A 19,660-nucleotide genomic window follows, 5' to 3' on the forward strand; every position below is an offset into this window, starting at 1 on the left:
TCCGTTATCCGGATTCGGATCCGTTTTTTCAAACAAAAAAACGGGTCGGATACGGAATATAGTATTCCGACCCGTATTAGACCCGGATCCGGATATAAATGATTTAATAATTTATAAAAAATATATATTATCAATATAATTTGATTAGGATGATGTATTTGAGTAAAATCAATTTGATTTATTTTCTTATTTGGTTTTTTCTTTGCATTAGTTAGAAATTAGTTTACAAATATATCTTTTTCTCTTTTTTGTTAGAAATTATAAATTTTGGCAAATTTGTTCGGGTAGACCCGACCCGGATCCGAGACTCGCCGGGTCCGGATCCGAAACACCGAATAAAAGACCCGTCGGGTAAACGGGTCGGATCCGGGTCCGGGTCCAGAATAATGAATTCCGGCCCGGTCCCGGCACGTTGACACCCCTAGGTGACCCCCTGGGAAATCCTCGTGTTGCACCCCTCCCTTTTTTGTTTCGAAATCCAAATTTCCCCTTCGTTCTTTATGCTGTAGTAATTTAGCTCCGTCGGAACGATTGCTTTATATTTTGCTTCTCATCGAAGCATGAAGGCGGATCTGAAGGCGCGAGACAAGTCAGGAACGGTACGGCTGGATCGAAGCCCGGATCGTCGGTCAAAGTTGTCGGCGCAAATGTATAAGCGCAAGCGTGAAGGATCAATTTCAGGATAATTGAGAGTTGCGCGACGAGGGAAAAAAAAAATGGTGCAAATCAACAAGAAAAAAATGTAAAAGTAAATAAATAAAAGGATGAGGGGAAATTCTTGAATTGACGCTTAAAATGAATTCGGGTCCAGAAAAGCCACACTGCTTCACAGGACGGGGCAGTTTAAAAGAATAAAGCGAAAGGAACATGGCGGGTGCGATCATACCAGCACTAATGCACCGGATCCCATCAGAACTCCGAAGTTAAGCGTGCTTGGGCGAGAGTAGTACTAGGATGGGTGACCCCCTGGGAAGTCCTCGTGTTGCACCCCTCCCTTTTTTGTTTCGAAATCCAAATTTTCCCTTCGTTCTTTATGCTGTAGTAATTTAGCTCCGTCGGAACGATTGCTTTATATTTTGCTTCTTATCGAAGTATGAAGGCGGATCTGAAGGCGCGAGACAAGTCAGGAACGGTACGGCTGGATCGAAGCCCGGATCGTCGGTCAAAGTTGTCGGCGCAAATGTATAAGCGCAAGCGTGAAGGATCAATTTCAGGATAATTGAGAGTTGCGCGACGAGGGAAAAAAAAAATGGTGCAAATCAACAAGAAAAAAATGTAAAAGTAAATAAATAAAAGGATGAGGGGAAATTCTTGAATTGACGCTTAAAATGAATTCGGGTCCAGAAAAGCCAAACTGCTTCACAGGACGTGGCAGTTTAAAAGAATAAAGCGAAAGGAACATGGCGGGTGCGATCATACCAGCACTAATGCACCCGATCCCATCAGAACTCCAAAGTTAAGCGTGCTTGGGCGAGAGTAGTACTAGGATGGGAGACCCCCTGGGAAGTCCTCGTGTTGCACCCCTCCCTTTTTTGTTTCGAAATCCAAATTTTCCCTTCGTTCTTTATGCTGTAGTAATTTAGCTCCGTCGGAACGATTGCTTTATATTTTGATTCTTATCGAAGTATGAAGGCGGATCTGAAGGCGCGAGACAAGTCAGGAACGGTACGGCTGGATCGAAGCCCGGATCGTCGGTCAAAGTTGTCGGCGCAAATGTATAAGCGCAAGCGTGAAGGATCAATTTCAGGATAATTGAGAGTTGCGCGACGAGGGAAAAAAAATGGTGCAAATCAACAAGAAAAAAATGTAAAAGTAAATAAATAAAAGGATGAGGGGAAATTCTTGAATTGACGCTTAAAATGAATTCGGGTCCAGAAAAGCCACACTGCTTCACAGGACGGGGCAGTTTAAAAGAATAAAGCGAAAGGAACATGGCGGGTGCGATCATACCAGCACTAATGCACCAGATCCCATCAGAACTCCGAAGTTAAGCGTGCTTGGGCGAGAGCAGTACTAGGATGGGTGACCCCTGGGAAGTCCTCGTGTTGCACCCCTCCCTTTTTTGTTTCGAAATCCAAATTTCCCCTTCGTTCTTTATGCTGTAGTAATTTAGCTCCGTCGGAACGATTGCTTTATATTTTGCTTCTTATCGAAGCATGAAGGCGGATCTGAAGGCGCGAGACAAGTCAGGAACGGTACGGCTGGATCGAAGCCCGGATCGTCGGTCAAAGTTGTCGGCGCAAATGTATAAGCGCAAGCGTGAAGGATCACTTTCTGGATAATTGAGAGTTGTGCGACGAGGGAAAAAAAAGGTGCAAAGCAACAAGAAAAAAATATAAAAGTAAATAAATAAAAGGATGAGAGGAAATTCATGAACTGACGCTTAGAATGAATTCGGGTCCAGAAAAGCCAAACTGCTTCACAGGACGTGGCAGTTTAAAAGAATAAAGCGAAAGGAACATGGCGGGTGCGATCATACCAGCACTAATGCACCGGATCCCATCAGAACTCCGAAGTTAAGCGTGCTTGGGCGACGGTAGTACTAGGATGGGTGACCCTAGGCCTGTCAACGGGTCGGGTCTAGACCCGGATCCGGATCGGATCCCTGAAATTTTTGCGGGTATGGGTAGGGATTTAATTCCGTTATCCGGATCCGGATCCGTTTTTTCAAACAAAAAAACGGGTCGGATACGGAATATGGTATTCCGACCCGTATTAGACCCGGATCCGGATATAAATGATTTAATAATTTATAAAAAATATATATTATCAATATAATTTGATTAGGATGATGTATTTGAGTAAAATCAATTTGATTTATTTTCTTATTTGGTTTTTTCTTTACATTAGCTAGAAATTTGTTTACAAATATATCTTTTTCTCTTTTTTGTTAGAAATTATAAATTTTGGCAAATTTGTTCGGGTAGACCCGACCCGGATCCGAGACTCGCCGGGTCCGGATCCGGAACACAGAATAAAAGACCCGTCGGGTAAACGGGTCGGATCCGGGTCCGGGTCCGGAATAATGAATTCCGGCCCGGACCCGGCCCGTTGACACCCCTAGGTGACCCCCTGGGAAATCTTCGTGTTGCACCCCTCCCTTTTTTGTTTCGAAATCCAAATTTCCCCTTCGTTCTTTATGCTGTAGTAATTTAGCTCCGTCGGAACGATTGCTTTTTATTTTGCTTCTCATCGAAGCATGAAGGCGGATCTGAAGGCGCGAGACAAGTCAGGAACGGTACGGCTGGATCGAAGCCCGGATCGTCGGTCAAAGTTGTCGGCGCAAATGTATAAGCGCAAGCGTGAAGGATCAATTTCAGGATAATTGAGAGTTGCGCGACGAGGGAAAAAAAAATGGTGCAAATCAACAAGAAAAAAATGTAAAAGTAAATAAATAAAAGGATGAGGGGAAATTCTTGAATTGACGCTTAAAATGAATTGGGGTCCATAAAAGCCACACTGCTTCACCGGACGGGGCAGTTTAAAAGAATAAAGCGAAAGGAACATGGCGGGTGCGATGATACCAGCACTAATGCATTGGATCCCATCAGAACTCCGAATTTAAGCGTGCTTGGGCGAGAGTAGTACTAGGATGGGTGACCCCCTGGGAAGTCCTCGTGTTGCACCCCTCCCTTTTTTGTTTCGAAATCCAAATTTCCCCTTCGTTCTTTATGCTGTAGTAATTTAGCTCCGTCGGAACGATTGCTTTATATTTTGCTTCTTATCGAAGCATGAAGGCGAATCTGAAGGCGCGAGACAAGTCAGGAACGGTACGGCTGGATCGAAGCCCGGATCGTCGGTCAAAGTTGTCGGCGCAAATGTATAAGCGCAAGCGTGAAGGATCAATTTAAGGATAATTGAGAGTTGTGCGACGAGGGAAAAAAAAGGTGCAAAGCAACAAGAAAAAAATATAAAAGTAAAAAAATAAAAGGATGAGAGGAAATTCATGAATTGACGCTTAGACTGAATTCGGGTCCAGAAAAGCCAAACTGCTTCACAGGACGTGGCAGTTTAAAAGAATAGAGCGAAAGGAACATGGCGGGTGCGATCATACCAGCACTAATGCACCGGATCCCATCAGAACTTCGAAGTTAAGCGTGCTTGGGCGACAGTAGTACTAGGATGGGTGACCCTAGGCCGGTCAACGGGTCGGGTCTACACCCGGATCCGGATCGGATCCCTGAAATTTTTGCGGGTATGGGTAGGGATTTAATTCCGTTATCCGGATCCGGATCCGTTTTTTCAAACAAAAAAACGGGTCGGATACGGAATATGGTATTCCGACCCGTATTAGACCCGGATCCGGATATAAATGATTTAATAATTTATAAAAAATATATATTATCAATATAATTTGATTAGGATGATGTATTTGAGTAAAATCAATTTGATTTATTTTCTTATTTGGTTTTTTCTTTACATTAGCTAGAAATTTGTTTACAAATATATCTTTTTCTCTTTTTTGTTAGAAATTATAAATTTTGGCAAATTTGTTCGGGTAGACCCGACCCGGATCCGAGACTCGCCGGGTCCGGATCCGGAACACAGAATAAAAGACCCGTCGGGTAAACGGGTCGGATCCGGGTCCGGGTCCGGAATAATGAATTCCGGCCCGGACCCGGCCCGTTGACACCCCTAGGTGACCCCCTGGGAAATCTTCGTGTTGCACCCCTCCCTTTTTTGTTTCGAAATCCAAATTTCCCCTTCGTTCTTTATGCTGTAGTAATTTAGCTCCGTCGGAACGATTGCTTTTTATTTTGCTTCTCATCGAAGCATGAAGGCGGATCTGAAGGCGCGAGACAAGTCAGGAACGGTACGGCTGGATCGAAGCCCGGATCGTCGGTCAAAGTTGTCGGCGCAAATGTATAAGCGCAAGCGTGAAGGATCAATTTCAGGATAATTGAGAGTTGCGCGACGAGGGAAAAAAAAATGGTGCAAATCAACAAGAAAAAAATGTAAAAGTAAATAAATAAAAGGATGAGGGGAAATTCTTGAATTGACGCTTAAAATGAATTGGGGTCCATAAAAGCCACACTGCTTCACCGGACGGGGCAGTTTAAAAGAATAAAGCGAAAGGAACATGGCGGGTGCGATGATACCAGCACTAATGCATTGGATCCCATCAGAACTCCGAATTTAAGCGTGCTTGGGCGAGAGTAGTACTAGGATGGGTGACCCCCTGGGAAGTCCTCGTGTTGCACCCCTCCCTTTTTTGTTTCGAAATCCAAATTTCCCCTTCGTTCTTTATGCTGTAGTAATTTAGCTCCGTCGGAACGATTGCTTTATATTTTGCTTCTTATCGAAGCATGAAGGCGAATCTGAAGGCGCGAGACAAGTCAGGAACGGTACGGCTGGATCGAAGCCCGGATCGTCGGTCAAAGTTGTCGGCGCAAATGTATAAGCGCAAGCGTGAAGGATCAATTTAAGGATAATTGAGAGTTGTGCGACGAGGGAAAAAAAAGGTGCAAAGCAACAAGAAAAAAATATAAAAGTAAAAAAATAAAAGGATGAGAGGAAATTCATGAACTGACGCTTAGAATGAATTCGGGTCCAGAAAAGCCAAACTGCTTCACAGGACGTGGCAGTTTAAAAGAATAAAGCGAAAGGAACATGGCGGGTGCGATCATACCAGCACTAATGCACCGGATCCCATCAGAACTCCGAAGTTAAGCGTGCTTGGGCGACAGTAGTACTAGGATGGGTGACCCTAGGCCGGTCAACGGGTCGGGTCTACACCCGGATCCGGATCGGATCCCTGAAATTTTTGCGGGTATGGGTAGGGATTTAATTCCGTTATCCGGATTCGGATCCGTTTTTTCAAACAAAAAAACGGGTCGGATACGGAATATAGTATTCCGACCCGTATTAGACCCGGATCCGGATATAAATGATTTAATAATTTATAAAAAATATATATTATCAATATAATTTGATTAGGATGATGTATTTGAGTAAAATCAATTTGATTTATTTTCTTATTTGGTTTTTTCTTTGCATTAGTTAGAAATTAGTTTACAAATATATCTTTTTCTCTTTTTTGTTAGAAATTATAAATTTTGGCAAATTTGTTCGGGTAGACCCGACCCGGATCCGAGACTCGCCGGGTCCGGATCCGAAACACCGAATAAAAGACCCGTCGGGTAAACGGGTCGGATCCGGGTCCGGGTCCAGAATAATGAATTCCGGCCCGGTCCCGGCACGTTGACACCCCTAGGTGACCCCCTGGGAAATCCTCGTGTTGCACCCCTCCCTTTTTTGTTTCGAAATCCAAATTTCCCCTTCGTTCTTTATGCTGTAGTAATTTAGCTCCGTCGGAACGATTGCTTTATATTTTGCTTCTCATCGAAGCATGAAGGCGGATCTGAAGGCGCGAGACAAGTCAGGAACGGTACGGCTGGATCGAAGCCCGGATCGTCGGTCAAAGTTGTCGGCGCAAATGTATAAGCGCAAGCGTGAAGGATCAATTTCAGGATAATTGAGAGTTGCGCGACGAGGGAAAAAAAAAATGGTGCAAATCAACAAGAAAAAAATGTAAAAGTAAATAAATAAAAGGATGAGGGGAAATTCTTGAATTGACGCTTAAAATGAATTCGGGTCCAGAAAAGCCACACTGCTTCACAGGACGGGGCAGTTTAAAAGAATAAAGCGAAAGGAACATGGCGGGTGCGATCATACCAGCACTAATGCACCGGATCCCATCAGAACTCCGAAGTTAAGCGTGCTTGGGCGAGAGTAGTACTAGGATGGGTGACCCCCTGGGAAGTCCTCGTGTTGCACCCCTCCCTTTTTTGTTTCGAAATCCAAATTTTCCCTTCGTTCTTTATGCTGTAGTAATTTAGCTCCGTCGGAACGATTGCTTTATATTTTGCTTCTTATCGAAGTATGAAGGCGGATCTGAAGGCGCGAGACAAGTCAGGAACGGTACGGCTGGATCGAAGCCCGGATCGTCGGTCAAAGTTGTCGGCGCAAATGTATAAGCGCAAGCGTGAAGGATCAATTTCAGGATAATTGAGAGTTGCGCGACGAGGGAAAAAAAAAATGGTGCAAATCAACAAGAAAAAAATGTAAAAGTAAATAAATAAAAGGATGAGGGGAAATTCTTGAATTGACGCTTAAAATGAATTCGGGTCCAGAAAAGCCAAACTGCTTCACAGGACGTGGCAGTTTAAAAGAATAAAGCGAAAGGAACATGGCGGGTGCGATCATACCAGCACTAATGCACCCGATCCCATCAGAACTCCAAAGTTAAGCGTGCTTGGGCGAGAGTAGTACTAGGATGGGAGACCCCCTGGGAAGTTCTCGTGTTGCACCCCTCCCTTTTTTGTTTCGAAATCCAAATTTTCCCTTCGTTCTTTATGCTGTAGTAATTTAGCTCCGTCGGAACGATTGCTTTATATTTTGCTTCTTATCGAAGTATGAAGGCGGATCTGAAGGCGCGAGACAAGTCAGGAACGGTACGGCTGGATCGAAGCCCGGATCGTCGGTCAAAGTTGTCGGCGCAAATGTATAAGCGCAAGCGTGAAGGATCAATTTCAGGATAATTGAGAGTTGCGCGACGAGGGAAAAAAAAATGGTGCAAATCAACAAGAAAAAAATGTAAAAGTAAATAAATAAAAGGATGAGGGGAAATTCTTGAATTGACGCTTAAAATGAAGTCGGGTCCAGAAAAGCCACACTGCTTCACAGGACGGGGCAGTTTAAAAGAATAAAGCGAAAGGAACATGGCGGGTGCGATCATACCAGCACTAATGCACCAGATCCCATCAGAACTCCGAAGTTAAGCGTGCTTGGGCGAGAGTAGTACTAGGATGGGTGACCCCTGGGAAGTCCTCGTGTTGCACCCCTCCCTTTTTTGTTTCGAAATCCAAATTTCCCCTTCGTTCTTTATGCTGTAGTAATTTAGCTCCGTCGGAACGATTGCTTTATATTTTGCTTCTTATCGAAGCATGAAGGCGGATCTGAAGGCGCGAGACAAGTCAGGAACGGTACGGCTGGATCGAAGCCCGGATCGTCGGTCAAAGTTGTCGGCGCAAATGTATAAGCGCAAGCGTGAAGGATCACTTTCTGGATAATTGAGAGTTGTGCGACGAGGGAAAAAAAAGGTGCAAAGCAACAAGAAAAAAATATAAAAGTAAATAAATAAAAGGATGAGAGGAAATTCATGAACTGACGCTTAGAATGAATTCGGGTCCAGAAAAGCCAAACTGCTTCACAGGACGTGGCAGTTTAAAAGAATAAAGCGAAAGGAACATGGCGGGTGCGATCATACCAGCACTAATGCACCGGATCCCATCAGAACTCCGAAGTTAAGCGTGCTTGGGCGACGGTAGTACTAGGATGGGTGACCCTAGGCCTGTCAACGGGTCGGGTCTAGACCCGGATCCGGATCGGATCCCTGAAATTTTTGCGGGTATGGGTAGGGATTTAATTCCGTTATCCGGATCCGGATCCGTTTTTTCAAACAAAAAAACGGGTCGGATACGGAATATGGTATTCCGACCCGTATTAGACCCGGATCCGGATATAAATGATTTAATAATTTATAAAAAATATATATTATCAATATAATTTGATTAGGATGATGTATTTGAGTAAAATCAATTTGATTTATTTTCTTATTTGGTTTTTTCTTTACATTAGCTAGAAATTTGTTTACAAATATATCTTTTTCTCTTTTTTGTTAGAAATTATAAATTTTGGCAAATTTGTTCGGGTAGACCCGACCCGGATCCGAGACTCGCCGGGTCCGGATCCGGAACACAGAATAAAAGACCCGTCGGGTAAACGGGTCGGATCCGGGTCCGGGTCCGGAATAATGAATTCCGGCCCGGACCCGGCCCGTTGACACCCCTAGGTGACCCCCTGGGAAATCCTCGTGTTGCACCCCTCCCTTTTTTGTTTCGAAATCCAAATTTCCCCTTCGTTCTTTATGCTGTAGTAATTTAGCTCCGTCGGAACGATTGCTTTATATTTTGCTTCTCATCGAAGCATGAAGGCGGATCTGAAGGCGCGAGACAAGTCAGGAACGGTACGGCTGGATCGAAGCCCGGATCGTCGGTCAAAGTTGTCGGCGCAAATGTATAAGCGCAAGCGTGAAGGATCAATTTCAGGATAATTGAGAGTTGCGCGACGAGGGAAAAAAAAATGGTGCAAATCAACAAGAAAAAAATGTAAAAGTAAATAAATAAAAGGATGAGGGGAAATTCTTGAATTGACGCTTAAAATGAATTGGGGTCCATAAAAGCCACACTGCTTCACAGGACGGGGCAGTTTAAAAGAATAAAGCGAAAGGAACATGGCGGGTGCGATGATACCAGCACTAATGCATTGGATCCCATCAGAACTCCGAATTTAAGCGTGCTTGGGCGAGAGTAGTACTAGGATGGGTGACCCCCTGGGAAGTCCTCGTGTTGCACCCCTCCCTTTTTTGTTTCGAAATCCAAATTTCCCCTTCGTTCTTTATGCTGTAGTAATTTAGCTCCGTCGGAACGATTGCTTTATATTTTGCTTCTTATCGAAGCATGAAGGCGAATCTGAAGGCGCGAGACAAGTCAGGAACGGTACGGCTGGATCGAAGCCCGGATCGTCGGTCAAAGTTGTCGGCGCAAATGTATAAGCGCAAGCGTGAAGGATCAATTTAAGGATAATTGAGAGTTGTGCGACGAGGGAAAAAAAAGGTGCAAAGCAACAAGAAAAAAATATAAAAGTAAAAAAATAAAAGGATGAGAGGAAATTCATGAATTGACGCTTAGACTGAATTCGGGTCCAGAAAAGCCAAACTGCTTCACAGGACGTGGCAGTTTAAAAGAATAGAGCGAAAGGAACATGGCGGGTGCGATCATACCAGCACTAATGCACCGGATCCCATCAGAACTTCGAAGTTAAGCGTGCTTGGGCGACAGTAGTACTAGGATGGGTGACCCTAGGCCGGTCAACGGGTCGGGTCTACACCCGGATCCGGATCGGATCCCTGAAATTTTTGCGGGTATGGGTAGGGATTTAATTCCGTTATCCGGATCCGGATCCGTTTTTTCAAACAAAAAAACGGGTCGGATACGGAATATAGTATTCCGACCCGTATTAGACCCGGATCCGGATATAAATGATTTAATAATTTATAAAAAATATATATTATCAATATAATTTGATTAGGATGATGTATTTGAGTAAAATCAATTTGATTTATTTTCTTATTTGGTTTTTTCTTTGCATTAGTTAGAAATTAGTTTACAAATATATCTTTTTCTCTTTTTTGTTAGAAATTATAAATTTTGGCAAATTTGTTCGGGTAGACCCGACCCGGATCCGAGACTCGCCGGGTCCGGATCCGGAACACAGAATAAAAGACCCGTCGGGTAAACGGGTCGGATCCGGGTCCGGGTCCGGAATAATGAATTCCGGCCCGGACCCGGCCCGTTGACACCCCTAGGTGACCCCCTGGGAAATCTTCGTGTTGCACCCCTCCCTTTTTTGTTTCGAAATCCAAATTTCCCCTTCGTTCTTTATGCTGTAGTAATTTAGCTCCGTCGGAACGATTGCTTTTTATTTTGCTTCTCATCGAAGCATGAAGGCGGATCTGAAGGCGCGAGACAAGTCAGGAACGGTACGGCTGGATCGAAGCCCGGATCGTCGGTCAAAGTTGTCGGCGCAAATGTATAAGCGCAAGCGTGAAGGATCAATTTCAGGATAATTGAGAGTTGCGCGACGAGGGAAAAAAAAATGGTGCAAATCAACAAGAAAAAAATGTAAAAGTAAATAAATAAAAGGATGAGGGGAAATTCTTGAATTGACGCTTAAAATGAATTGGGGTCCATAAAAGCCACACTGCTTCACCGGACGGGGCAGTTTAAAAGAATAAAGCGAAAGGAACATGGCGGGTGCGATGATACCAGCACTAATGCATTGGATCCCATCAGAACTCCGAATTTAAGCGTGCTTGGGCGAGAGTAGTACTAGGATGGGTGACCCCCTGGGAAGTCCTCGTGTTGCACCCCTCCCTTTTTTGTTTCGAAATCCAAATTTCCCCTTCGTTCTTTATGCTGTAGTAATTTAGCTCCGTCGGAACGATTGCTTTATATTTTGCTTCTTATCGAAGCATGAAGGCGAATCTGAAGGCGCGAGACAAGTCAGGAACGGTACGGCTGGATCGAAGCCCGGATCGTCGGTCAAAGTTGTCGGCGCAAATGTATAAGCGCAAGCGTGAAGGATCAATTTAAGGATAATTGAGAGTTGTGCGACGAGGGAAAAAAAAGGTGCAAAGCAACAAGAAAAAAATATAAAAGTAAAAAAATAAAAGGATGAGAGGAAATTCATGAACTGACGCTTAGAATGAATTCGGGTCCAGAAAAGCCAAACTGCTTCACAGGACGTGGCAGTTTAAAAGAATAAAGCGAAAGGAACATGGCGGGTGCGATCATACCAGCACTAATGCACCGGATCCCATCAGAACTCCGAAGTTAAGCGTGCTTGGGCGACAGTAGTACTAGGATGGGTGACCCTAGGCCGGTCAACGGGTCGGGTCTACACCCGGATCCGGATCGGATCCCTGAAATTTTTGCGGGTATGGGTAGGGATTTAATTCCGTTATCCGGATTCGGATCCGTTTTTTCAAACAAAAAAACGGGTCGGATACGGAATATAGTATTCCGACCCGTATTAGACCCGGATCCGGATATAAATGATTTAATAATTTATAAAAAATATATATTATCAATATAATTTGATTAGGATGATGTATTTGAGTAAAATCAATTTGATTTATTTTCTTATTTGGTTTTTTCTTTGCATTAGTTAGAAATTAGTTTACAAATATATCTTTTTCTCTTTTTTGTTAGAAATTATAAATTTTGGCAAATTTGTTCGGGTAGACCCGACCCGGATCCGAGACTCGCCGGGTCCGGATCCGAAACACCGAATAAAAGACCCGTCGGGTAAACGGGTCGGATCCGGGTCCGGGTCCAGAATAATGAATTCCGGCCCGGTCCCGGCACGTTGACACCCCTAGGTGACCCCCTGGGAAATCCTCGTGTTGCACCCCTCCCTTTTTTGTTTCGAAATCCAAATTTCCCCTTCGTTCTTTATGCTGTAGTAATTTAGCTCCGTCGGAACGATTGCTTTATATTTTGCTTCTCATCGAAGCATGAAGGCGGATCTGAAGGCGCGAGACAAGTCAGGAACGGTACGGCTGGATCGAAGCCCGGATCGTCGGTCAAAGTTGTCGGCGCAAATGTATAAGCGCAAGCGTGAAGGATCAATTTCAGGATAATTGAGAGTTGCGCGACGAGGGAAAAAAAAAATGGTGCAAATCAACAAGAAAAAAATGTAAAAGTAAATAAATAAAAGGATGAGGGGAAATTCTTGAATTGACGCTTAAAATGAATTCGGGTCCAGAAAAGCCACACTGCTTCACAGGACGGGGCAGTTTAAAAGAATAAAGCGAAAGGAACATGGCGGGTGCGATCATACCAGCACTAATGCACCGGATCCCATCAGAACTCCGAAGTTAAGCGTGCTTGGGCGAGAGTAGTACTAGGATGGGTGACCCCCTGGGAAGTCCTCGTGTTGCACCCCTCCCTTTTTTGTTTCGAAATCCAAATTTTCCCTTCGTTCTTTATGCTGTAGTAATTTAGCTCCGTCGGAACGATTGCTTTATATTTTGCTTCTTATCGAAGTATGAAGGCGGATCTGAAGGCGCGAGACAAGTCAGGAACGGTACGGCTGGATCGAAGCCCGGATCGTCGGTCAAAGTTGTCGGCGCAAATGTATAAGCGCAAGCGTGAAGGATCAATTTCAGGATAATTGAGAGTTGCGCGACGAGGGAAAAAAAAAATGGTGCAAATCAACAAGAAAAAAATGTAAAAGTAAATAAATAAAAGGATGAGGGGAAATTCTTGAATTGACGCTTAAAATGAATTCGGGTCCAGAAAAGCCAAACTGCTTCACAGGACGTGGCAGTTTAAAAGAATAAAGCGAAAGGAACATGGCGGGTGCGATCATACCAGCACTAATGCACCCGATCCCATCAGAACTCCAAAGTTAAGCGTGCTTGGGCGAGAGTAGTACTAGGATGGGAGACCCCCTGGGAAGTTCTCGTGTTGCACCCCTCCCTTTTTTGTTTCGAAATCCAAATTTTCCCTTCGTTCTTTATGCTGTAGTAATTTAGCTCCGTCGGAACGATTGCTTTATATTTTGCTTCTTATCGAAGTATGAAGGCGGATCTGAAGGCGCGAGACAAGTCAGGAACGGTACGGCTGGATCGAAGCCCGGATCGTCGGTCAAAGTTGTCGGCGCAAATGTATAAGCGCAAGCGTGAAGGATCAATTTCAGGATAATTGAGAGTTGCGCGACGAGGGAAAAAAAAATGGTGCAAATCAACAAGAAAAAAATGTAAAAGTAAATAAATAAAAGGATGAGGGGAAATTCTTGAATTGACGCTTAAAATGAAGTCGGGTCCAGAAAAGCCACACTGCTTCACAGGACGGGGCAGTTTAAAAGAATAAAGCGAAAGGAACATGGCGGGTGCGATCATACCAGCACTAATGCACCAGATCCCATCAGAACTCCGAAGTTAAGCGTGCTTGGGCGAGAGTAGTACTAGGATGGGTGACCCCTGGGAAGTCCTCGTGTTGCACCCCTCCCTTTTTTGTTTCGAAATCCAAATTTCCCCTTCGTTCTTTATGCTGTAGTAATTTAGCTCCGTCGGAACGATTGCTTTATATTTTGCTTCTTATCGAAGCATGAAGGCGGATCTGAAGGCGCGAGACAAGTCAGGAACGGTACGGCTGGATCGAAGCCCGGATCGTCGGTCAAAGTTGTCGGCGCAAATGTATAAGCGCAAGCGTGAAGGATCACTTTCTGGATAATTGAGAGTTGTGCGACGAGGGAAAAAAAAGGTGCAAAGCAACAAGAAAAAAATATAAAAGTAAATAAATAAAAGGATGAGAGGAAATTCATGAACTGACGCTTAGAATGAATTCGGGTCCAGAAAAGCCAAACTGCTTCACAGGACGTGGCAGTTTAAAAGAATAAAGCGAAAGGAACATGGCGGGTGCGATCATACCAGCACTAATGCACCGGATCCCATCAGAACTCCGAAGTTAAGCGTGCTTGGGCGACGGTAGTACTAGGATGGGTGACCCTAGGCCTGTCAACGGGTCGGGTCTAGACCCGGATCCGGATCGGATCCCTGAAATTTTTGCGGGTATGGGTAGGGATTTAATTCCGTTATCCGGATCCGGATCCGTTTTTTCAAACAAAAAAACGGGTCGGATACGGAATATGGTATTCCGACCCGTATTAGACCCGGATCCGGATATAAATGATTTAATAATTTATAAAAAATATATATTATCAATATAATTTGATTAGGATGATGTATTTGAGTAAAATCAATTTGATTTATTTTCTTATTTGGTTTTTTCTTTACATTAGCTAGAAATTTGTTTACAAATATATCTTTTTCTCTTTTTTGTTAGAAATTATAAATTTTGGCAAATTTGTTCGGGTAGACCCGACCCGGATCCGAGACTCGCCGGGTCCGGATCCGGAACACAGAATAAAAGACCCGTCGGGTAAACGGGTCGGATCCGGGTCCGGGTCCGGAATAATGAATTCCGGCCCGGACCCGGCCCGTTGACACCCCTAGGTGACCCCCTGGGAAATCCTCGTGTTGCACCCCTCCCTTTTTTGTTTCGAAATCCAAATTTCCCCTTCGTTCTTTATGCTGTAGTAATTTAGCTCCGTCGGAACGATTGCTTTATATTTTGCTTCTCATCGAAGCATGAAGGCGGATCTGAAGGCGCGAGACAAGTCAGGAACGGTACGGCTGGATCGAAGCCCGGATCGTCGGTCAAAGTTGTCGGCGCAAATGTATAAGCGCAAGCGTGAAGGATCAATTTCAGGATAATTGAGAGTTGCGCGACGAGGGAAAAAAAAATGGTGCAAATCAACAAGAAAAAAATGTAAAAGTAAATAAATAAAAGGATGAGGGGAAATTCTTGAATTGACGCTTAAAATGAATTGGGGTCCATAAAAGCCACACTGCTTCACAGGACGGGGCAGTTTAAAAGAATAAAGCGAAAGGAACATGGCGGGTGCGATGATACCAGCACTAATGCATTGGATCCCATCAGAACTCCGAATTTAAGCGTGCTTGGGCGAGAGTAGTACTAGGATGGGTGACCCCCTGGGAAGTCCTCGTGTTGCACCCCTCCCTTTTTTGTTTCGAAATCCAAATTTCCCCTTCGTTCTTTATGCTGTAGTAATTTAGCTCCGTCGGAACGATTGCTTTATATTTTGCTTCTTATCGAAGCATGAAGGCGAATCTGAAGGCGCGAGACAAGTCAGGAACGGTACGGCTGGATCGAAGCCCGGATCGTCGGTCAAAGTTGTCGGCGCAAATGTATAAGCGCAAGCGTGAAGGATCAATTTAAGGATAATTGAGAGTTGTGCGACGAGGGAAAAAAAAGGTGCAAAGCAACAAGAAAAAAATATAAAAGTAAAAAAATAAAAGGATGAGAGGAAATTCATGAATTGACGCTTAGACTGAATTCGGGTCCAGAAAAGCCAAACTGCTTCACAGGACGTGGCAGTTTAAAAGAATAGAGCGAAAGGAACATGGCGGGTGCGATCATACCAGCACTAATGCACCGGATCCCATCAGAACTTCGAAGTTAAGCGTGCTTGGGCGACAGTAGTACTAGGATGGGTGACCCTAGGCCGGTCAACGGGTCGGGTCTACACCCGGATCCGGATCGGATCCCTGAAATTTTTGCGGGTATGGGTAGGGATTTAATTCCGTTATCCGGATCCGGATCCGTTTTTTCAAACAAAAAAACGGGTCGGATACGGAATATAGTATTCCGACCCGTATTAGACCCGGATCCGGATATAAATGATTTAATAATTTATAAAAAATATATATTATCAATATAATTTGATTAGGATGATGTATTTGAGTAAAATCAATTTGATTTATTTTCTTATTTGGTTTTTTCTTTGCATTAGTTAGAAATTAGTTTACAAATATATCTTTTTCTCTTTTTTGTTAGAAATTATAAATTTTGGCAAATTTGTTCGGGTAGACCCGACCCGGATCCGAGACTCGCCGGGTCCGGATCCGAAACACCGAATAAAAGACCCGTCGGGTAAACGGGTCGGATCCGGGTCCGGGTCCAGAATAATGAATTCCGGCCCGGACCCGGCACGTTGACACCCCTAGGTGACCCCCTGGGAAATCCTCGTGTTGCACCCCTCCCTTTTTTGTTTCGAAATCCAAATTTCCCCTTCGTTCTTTATGCTGTAGTAATTTAGCTCCGTCGGAACGATTGCTTTATATTTTGCTTCTTATCGAAGCATGAAGGCGGATCTGAAGGCGCGAGACAGGTCAGGAACGGTACGGCTGGATCGAAGCCCGGATCGTCGGTCAAAGTTGTCGGCGCAAATGTATAAGCGCAAGCGTGAAGGATCACTTTCAGGATAATTGAGAGTTGTGCGACGAGTGAAAAAAAAGGTGCAAAGCAACAAGAAAAAAATATAAAAGTAAATAAATAAAAGGATGAGAGGAAATTCATGAACTGACGCTTAGAATGAATTCGGGTCCAGAAAAGCCAAACTGCTTCACAGGACGTGGCAGTTTAAAAGAATAAAGCGAAAGGAACATGGCGGGTGCGATCATACCAGCACTAATGCACCGGATCCCATCAGAACTCCGAAGTTAAGCGTGCTTGGGCGACAGTAGTACTAGGATGGGTGACCCTAGGCCGGTCAACGGGTCGGGTCTACACCCGGATCCGGATCGGATCCCTGAAATTTTTGCGGGTATGGGTAGGGATTTAATTCCGTTATCCGGATTCGGATCCGTTTTTTCAAACAAAAAAACGGGTCGGATACGGAATATAGTATTCCGACCCGTATTAGACCCGGATCCGGATATAAATGATTTAATAATTTATAAAAAATATATATTATCAATATAATTTGATTAGGATGATGTATTTGAGTAAAATCAATTTGATTTATTTTCTTATTTGGTTTTTTCTTTGCATTAGTTAGAAATTAGTTTACAAATATATCTTTTTCTCTTTTTTGTTAGAAATTATAAATTTTGGCAAATTTGTTCGGGTAGACCCGACCCGGATCCGAGACTCGCCGGGTCCGGATCCGAAACACCGAATAAAAGACCCGTCGGGTAAACGGGTCGGATCCGGGTCCGGGTCCAGAATAATGAATTCCGGCCCGGACCCGGCACGTTGACACCCCTAGGTGACCCCCTGGGAAATCCTCGTGTTGCACCCCTCCCTTTTTTGTTTCGAAATCCAAATTTCCCCTTCGTTCTTTATGCTGTAGTAATTTAGCTCCGTCGGAACGATTGCTTTATATTTTGCTTCTTATCGAAGCATGAAGGCGGATCTGAAGGCGCGAGACAGGTCAGGAACGGTACGGCTGGATCGAAGCCCGGATCGTCGGTCAAAGTTGTCGGCGCAAATGTATAAGCGCAAGCGTGAAGGATCACTTTCAGGATAATTGAGAGTTGTGCGACGAGTGAAAAAAAAGGTGCAAAGCAACAAGAAAAAAATATAAAAGTAAATAAATAAAAGGATGAGAGGAAATTCATGAACTGACGCTTAGAATGAATTCGGGTCCAGAAAAGCCAAACTGCTTCACAGGACGTGGCAGTTTAAAAGAATAAAGCGAAAGGAACATGGCGGGTGCGATCATACCAGCACTAATGCACCGGATCCCATCAGAACTCCGAAGTTAAGCGTGCTTGGGCGACAGTAGTACTAGGATGGGTGACCCTAGGCCGGTCAACGGGTCGGGTCTACACCCGGATCCGGATCGGATCCCTGAAATTTTTGCGGGTATGGGTAGGGATTTAATTCCGTTATCCGGATTCGGATCCGTTTTTTCAAACAAAAAAACGGGTCGGATACGGAATATAGTATTCCGACCCGTATTAGACCCGGATCCGGATATAAATGATTTAATAATTTATAAAAAATATATATTATCAATATAATTTGATTAGGATGATGTATTTGAGTAAAATCAATTTGATTTATTTTCTTATTTGGTTTTTTCTTTGCATTAGTTAGAAATTAGTTTACAAATATATCTTTTTCTCTTTTTTGTTAGAAATTATAAATTTTGGCAAATTTGTTCGGGTAGACCCGACCCGGATCCGAGACTCGCCGGGTCCGGATCCGAAACACCGAATAAAAGACCCGTCGGGTAAACGGGTCGGATCCGGGTCCGGGTCCAGAATAATGAATTCCGGCCCGGTCCCGGCACGTTGACACCCCTAGGTGACCCCCTGGGAAATCCTCGTGTTGCACCCCTCCCTTTTTTGTTTCGAAATCCAAATTTCCCCTTCGTTCTTTATGCTGTAGTAATTTAGCTCCGTCGGAACGATTGCTTTATATTTTGCTTCTCATCGAAGCATGAAGGCGGATCTGAAGGCGCGAGACAAGTCAGGAACGGTACGGCTGGATCGAAGCCCGGATCGTCGGTCAAAGTTGTCGGCGCAAATGTATAAGCGCAAGCGTGAAGGATCAATTTCAGGATAATTGAGAGTTGCGCGACGAGGGAAAAAAAAAATGGTGCAAATCAACAAGAAAAAAATGTAAAAGTAAATAAATAAAAGGATGAGGGGAAATTCTTGAATTGACGCTTAAAATGAATTCGGGTCCAGAAAAGCCACACTGCTTCACAGGACGGGGCAGTTTAAAAGAATAAAGCGAAAGGAACATGGCGGGTGCGATCATACCAGCACTAATGCACCGGATCCCATCAGAACTCCGAAGTTAAGCGTGCTTGGGCGAGAGTAGTACTAGGATGGGTGACCCCCTGGGAAGTCCTCGTGTTGCACCCCTCCCTTTTTTGTTTCGAAATCCAAATTTCCCCTTCGTTCTTTATGCTGTAGTAATTTAGCTCCGTCGGAACGATTGCTTTATATTTTGCTTCTTATCGAAGCATGAAGGCGAATCTGAAGGCGCGAGACAAGTCAGGAACGGTACGGCTGGATCGAAGCCCGGATCGTCGGTCAAAGTTGTCGGCGCAAATGTATAAGCGCAAGCGTGAAGGATCAATTTAAGGATAATTGAGAGTTGTGCGACGAGGGAAAAAAAAGGTGCAAAGCAACAAGAAAAAAATATAAAAGTAAAAAAACAAAAGGATGAGAGGAAATTCATGAATTGACGCTTAGACTGAATTCGGGTCCAGAAAAGCCAAACTGCTTCACAGGACGTGGCAGTTTAAAAGAATAGAGCGAAAGGAACATGGCGGGTGCGATCATACCAGCACTAATGCACCGGATCCCATCAGAACTTCGAAGTTAAGCGTGCTTGGGCGACAGTAGTACTAGGATGGGTGACCCTAGGCCGGTCAACGGGTCGGGTCTACACCCGGATCCGGATCGGATCCCTGAAATTTTTGCGGGTATGGGTAGGGATTTAATTCCGTTATCCGGATCCGGATCCGTTTTTTCAAACAAAAAAACGGGTCGGATACGGAATATAGTATTCCGACCCGTATTAGACCCGGATCCGGATATAAATGATTTAATAATTTATAAAAAATATATATTATCAATATAATTTGATTAGGATGATGTATTTGAGTAAAATCAATTTGATTTATTTTCTTATTTGGTTTTTTCTTT

The 19,660-nt window shown here is 44.1% G+C and overlaps 15 non-coding genes and 11 pseudogenes across 15 annotated transcripts; all 26 read left to right on the forward strand.

Annotated features, from left to right (window-relative positions):
* Positions 1 to 872: 872 nt before the first annotated feature.
* Positions 873 to 991, forward strand: LOC140017156 (5S ribosomal RNA). Its single transcript, XR_011823469.1, has one exon. It is a non-coding gene; the product is annotated as a 5S ribosomal RNA (ribosomal RNA).
* A 414-nt stretch (positions 992 to 1,405) lies between these two features.
* On the forward strand, positions 1,406 to 1,524 carry LOC140018076 (5S ribosomal RNA). The gene has a single exon (XR_011824379.1). It is a non-coding gene; the product is annotated as a 5S ribosomal RNA (ribosomal RNA).
* A 412-nt stretch (positions 1,525 to 1,936) lies between these two features.
* LOC140018121 (5S ribosomal RNA) lies at positions 1,937 to 2,054 on the forward strand. Its single transcript, XR_011824423.1, has one exon. It is a non-coding gene; the product is annotated as a 5S ribosomal RNA (ribosomal RNA).
* A 411-nt stretch (positions 2,055 to 2,465) lies between these two features.
* Positions 2,466 to 2,583, forward strand: LOC140018459 (5S ribosomal RNA; annotated as a pseudogene).
* A 927-nt stretch (positions 2,584 to 3,510) lies between these two features.
* Positions 3,511 to 3,629, forward strand: LOC140018157 (5S ribosomal RNA). The gene has a single exon (XR_011824459.1). It is a non-coding gene; the product is annotated as a 5S ribosomal RNA (ribosomal RNA).
* A 411-nt stretch (positions 3,630 to 4,040) lies between these two features.
* Positions 4,041 to 4,158, forward strand: LOC140019749 (5S ribosomal RNA; annotated as a pseudogene).
* Positions 4,159 to 5,085: 927 nt separating this feature from the next.
* LOC140018158 (5S ribosomal RNA) lies at positions 5,086 to 5,204 on the forward strand. Its single transcript, XR_011824460.1, has one exon. It is a non-coding gene; the product is annotated as a 5S ribosomal RNA (ribosomal RNA).
* Positions 5,205 to 5,615: 411 nt separating this feature from the next.
* Positions 5,616 to 5,733, forward strand: LOC140018310 (5S ribosomal RNA; annotated as a pseudogene).
* A 928-nt stretch (positions 5,734 to 6,661) lies between these two features.
* On the forward strand, positions 6,662 to 6,780 carry LOC140017157 (5S ribosomal RNA). Its single transcript, XR_011823470.1, has one exon. It is a non-coding gene; the product is annotated as a 5S ribosomal RNA (ribosomal RNA).
* Positions 6,781 to 7,194: 414 nt separating this feature from the next.
* Positions 7,195 to 7,313, forward strand: LOC140018058 (5S ribosomal RNA). The gene has a single exon (XR_011824360.1). It is a non-coding gene; the product is annotated as a 5S ribosomal RNA (ribosomal RNA).
* A 413-nt stretch (positions 7,314 to 7,726) lies between these two features.
* On the forward strand, positions 7,727 to 7,844 carry LOC140018020 (5S ribosomal RNA). The gene has a single exon (XR_011824323.1). It is a non-coding gene; the product is annotated as a 5S ribosomal RNA (ribosomal RNA).
* Positions 7,845 to 8,255: 411 nt separating this feature from the next.
* On the forward strand, positions 8,256 to 8,373 carry LOC140018460 (5S ribosomal RNA; annotated as a pseudogene).
* Positions 8,374 to 9,300: 927 nt separating this feature from the next.
* LOC140018159 (5S ribosomal RNA) lies at positions 9,301 to 9,419 on the forward strand. Its single transcript, XR_011824461.1, has one exon. It is a non-coding gene; the product is annotated as a 5S ribosomal RNA (ribosomal RNA).
* Positions 9,420 to 9,830: 411 nt separating this feature from the next.
* On the forward strand, positions 9,831 to 9,948 carry LOC140019751 (5S ribosomal RNA; annotated as a pseudogene).
* Positions 9,949 to 10,875: 927 nt separating this feature from the next.
* On the forward strand, positions 10,876 to 10,994 carry LOC140018161 (5S ribosomal RNA). The gene has a single exon (XR_011824463.1). It is a non-coding gene; the product is annotated as a 5S ribosomal RNA (ribosomal RNA).
* A 411-nt stretch (positions 10,995 to 11,405) lies between these two features.
* LOC140018311 (5S ribosomal RNA) lies at positions 11,406 to 11,523 on the forward strand (annotated as a pseudogene).
* Positions 11,524 to 12,451: 928 nt separating this feature from the next.
* On the forward strand, positions 12,452 to 12,570 carry LOC140017158 (5S ribosomal RNA). Its single transcript, XR_011823471.1, has one exon. It is a non-coding gene; the product is annotated as a 5S ribosomal RNA (ribosomal RNA).
* A 414-nt stretch (positions 12,571 to 12,984) lies between these two features.
* Positions 12,985 to 13,103, forward strand: LOC140018059 (5S ribosomal RNA). Its single transcript, XR_011824361.1, has one exon. It is a non-coding gene; the product is annotated as a 5S ribosomal RNA (ribosomal RNA).
* Positions 13,104 to 13,516: 413 nt separating this feature from the next.
* On the forward strand, positions 13,517 to 13,634 carry LOC140018021 (5S ribosomal RNA). Its single transcript, XR_011824324.1, has one exon. It is a non-coding gene; the product is annotated as a 5S ribosomal RNA (ribosomal RNA).
* A 411-nt stretch (positions 13,635 to 14,045) lies between these two features.
* On the forward strand, positions 14,046 to 14,163 carry LOC140018461 (5S ribosomal RNA; annotated as a pseudogene).
* A 927-nt stretch (positions 14,164 to 15,090) lies between these two features.
* On the forward strand, positions 15,091 to 15,209 carry LOC140018162 (5S ribosomal RNA). The gene has a single exon (XR_011824464.1). It is a non-coding gene; the product is annotated as a 5S ribosomal RNA (ribosomal RNA).
* A 411-nt stretch (positions 15,210 to 15,620) lies between these two features.
* On the forward strand, positions 15,621 to 15,738 carry LOC140019752 (5S ribosomal RNA; annotated as a pseudogene).
* Positions 15,739 to 16,663: 925 nt separating this feature from the next.
* On the forward strand, positions 16,664 to 16,781 carry LOC140018312 (5S ribosomal RNA; annotated as a pseudogene).
* Positions 16,782 to 17,706: 925 nt separating this feature from the next.
* On the forward strand, positions 17,707 to 17,824 carry LOC140018314 (5S ribosomal RNA; annotated as a pseudogene).
* A 928-nt stretch (positions 17,825 to 18,752) lies between these two features.
* On the forward strand, positions 18,753 to 18,871 carry LOC140017159 (5S ribosomal RNA). The gene has a single exon (XR_011823472.1). It is a non-coding gene; the product is annotated as a 5S ribosomal RNA (ribosomal RNA).
* Positions 18,872 to 19,282: 411 nt separating this feature from the next.
* On the forward strand, positions 19,283 to 19,400 carry LOC140019753 (5S ribosomal RNA; annotated as a pseudogene).
* The last annotated feature ends 260 nt before the right edge of the window (positions 19,401 to 19,660 follow it).

Source organism: Coffea arabica, chromosome 11c, assembly GCF_036785885.1.
Source record: "Coffea arabica cultivar ET-39 chromosome 11c, Coffea Arabica ET-39 HiFi, whole genome shotgun sequence".
NCBI lineage: Eukaryota > Viridiplantae > Streptophyta > Magnoliopsida > Gentianales > Rubiaceae > Coffea > Coffea arabica.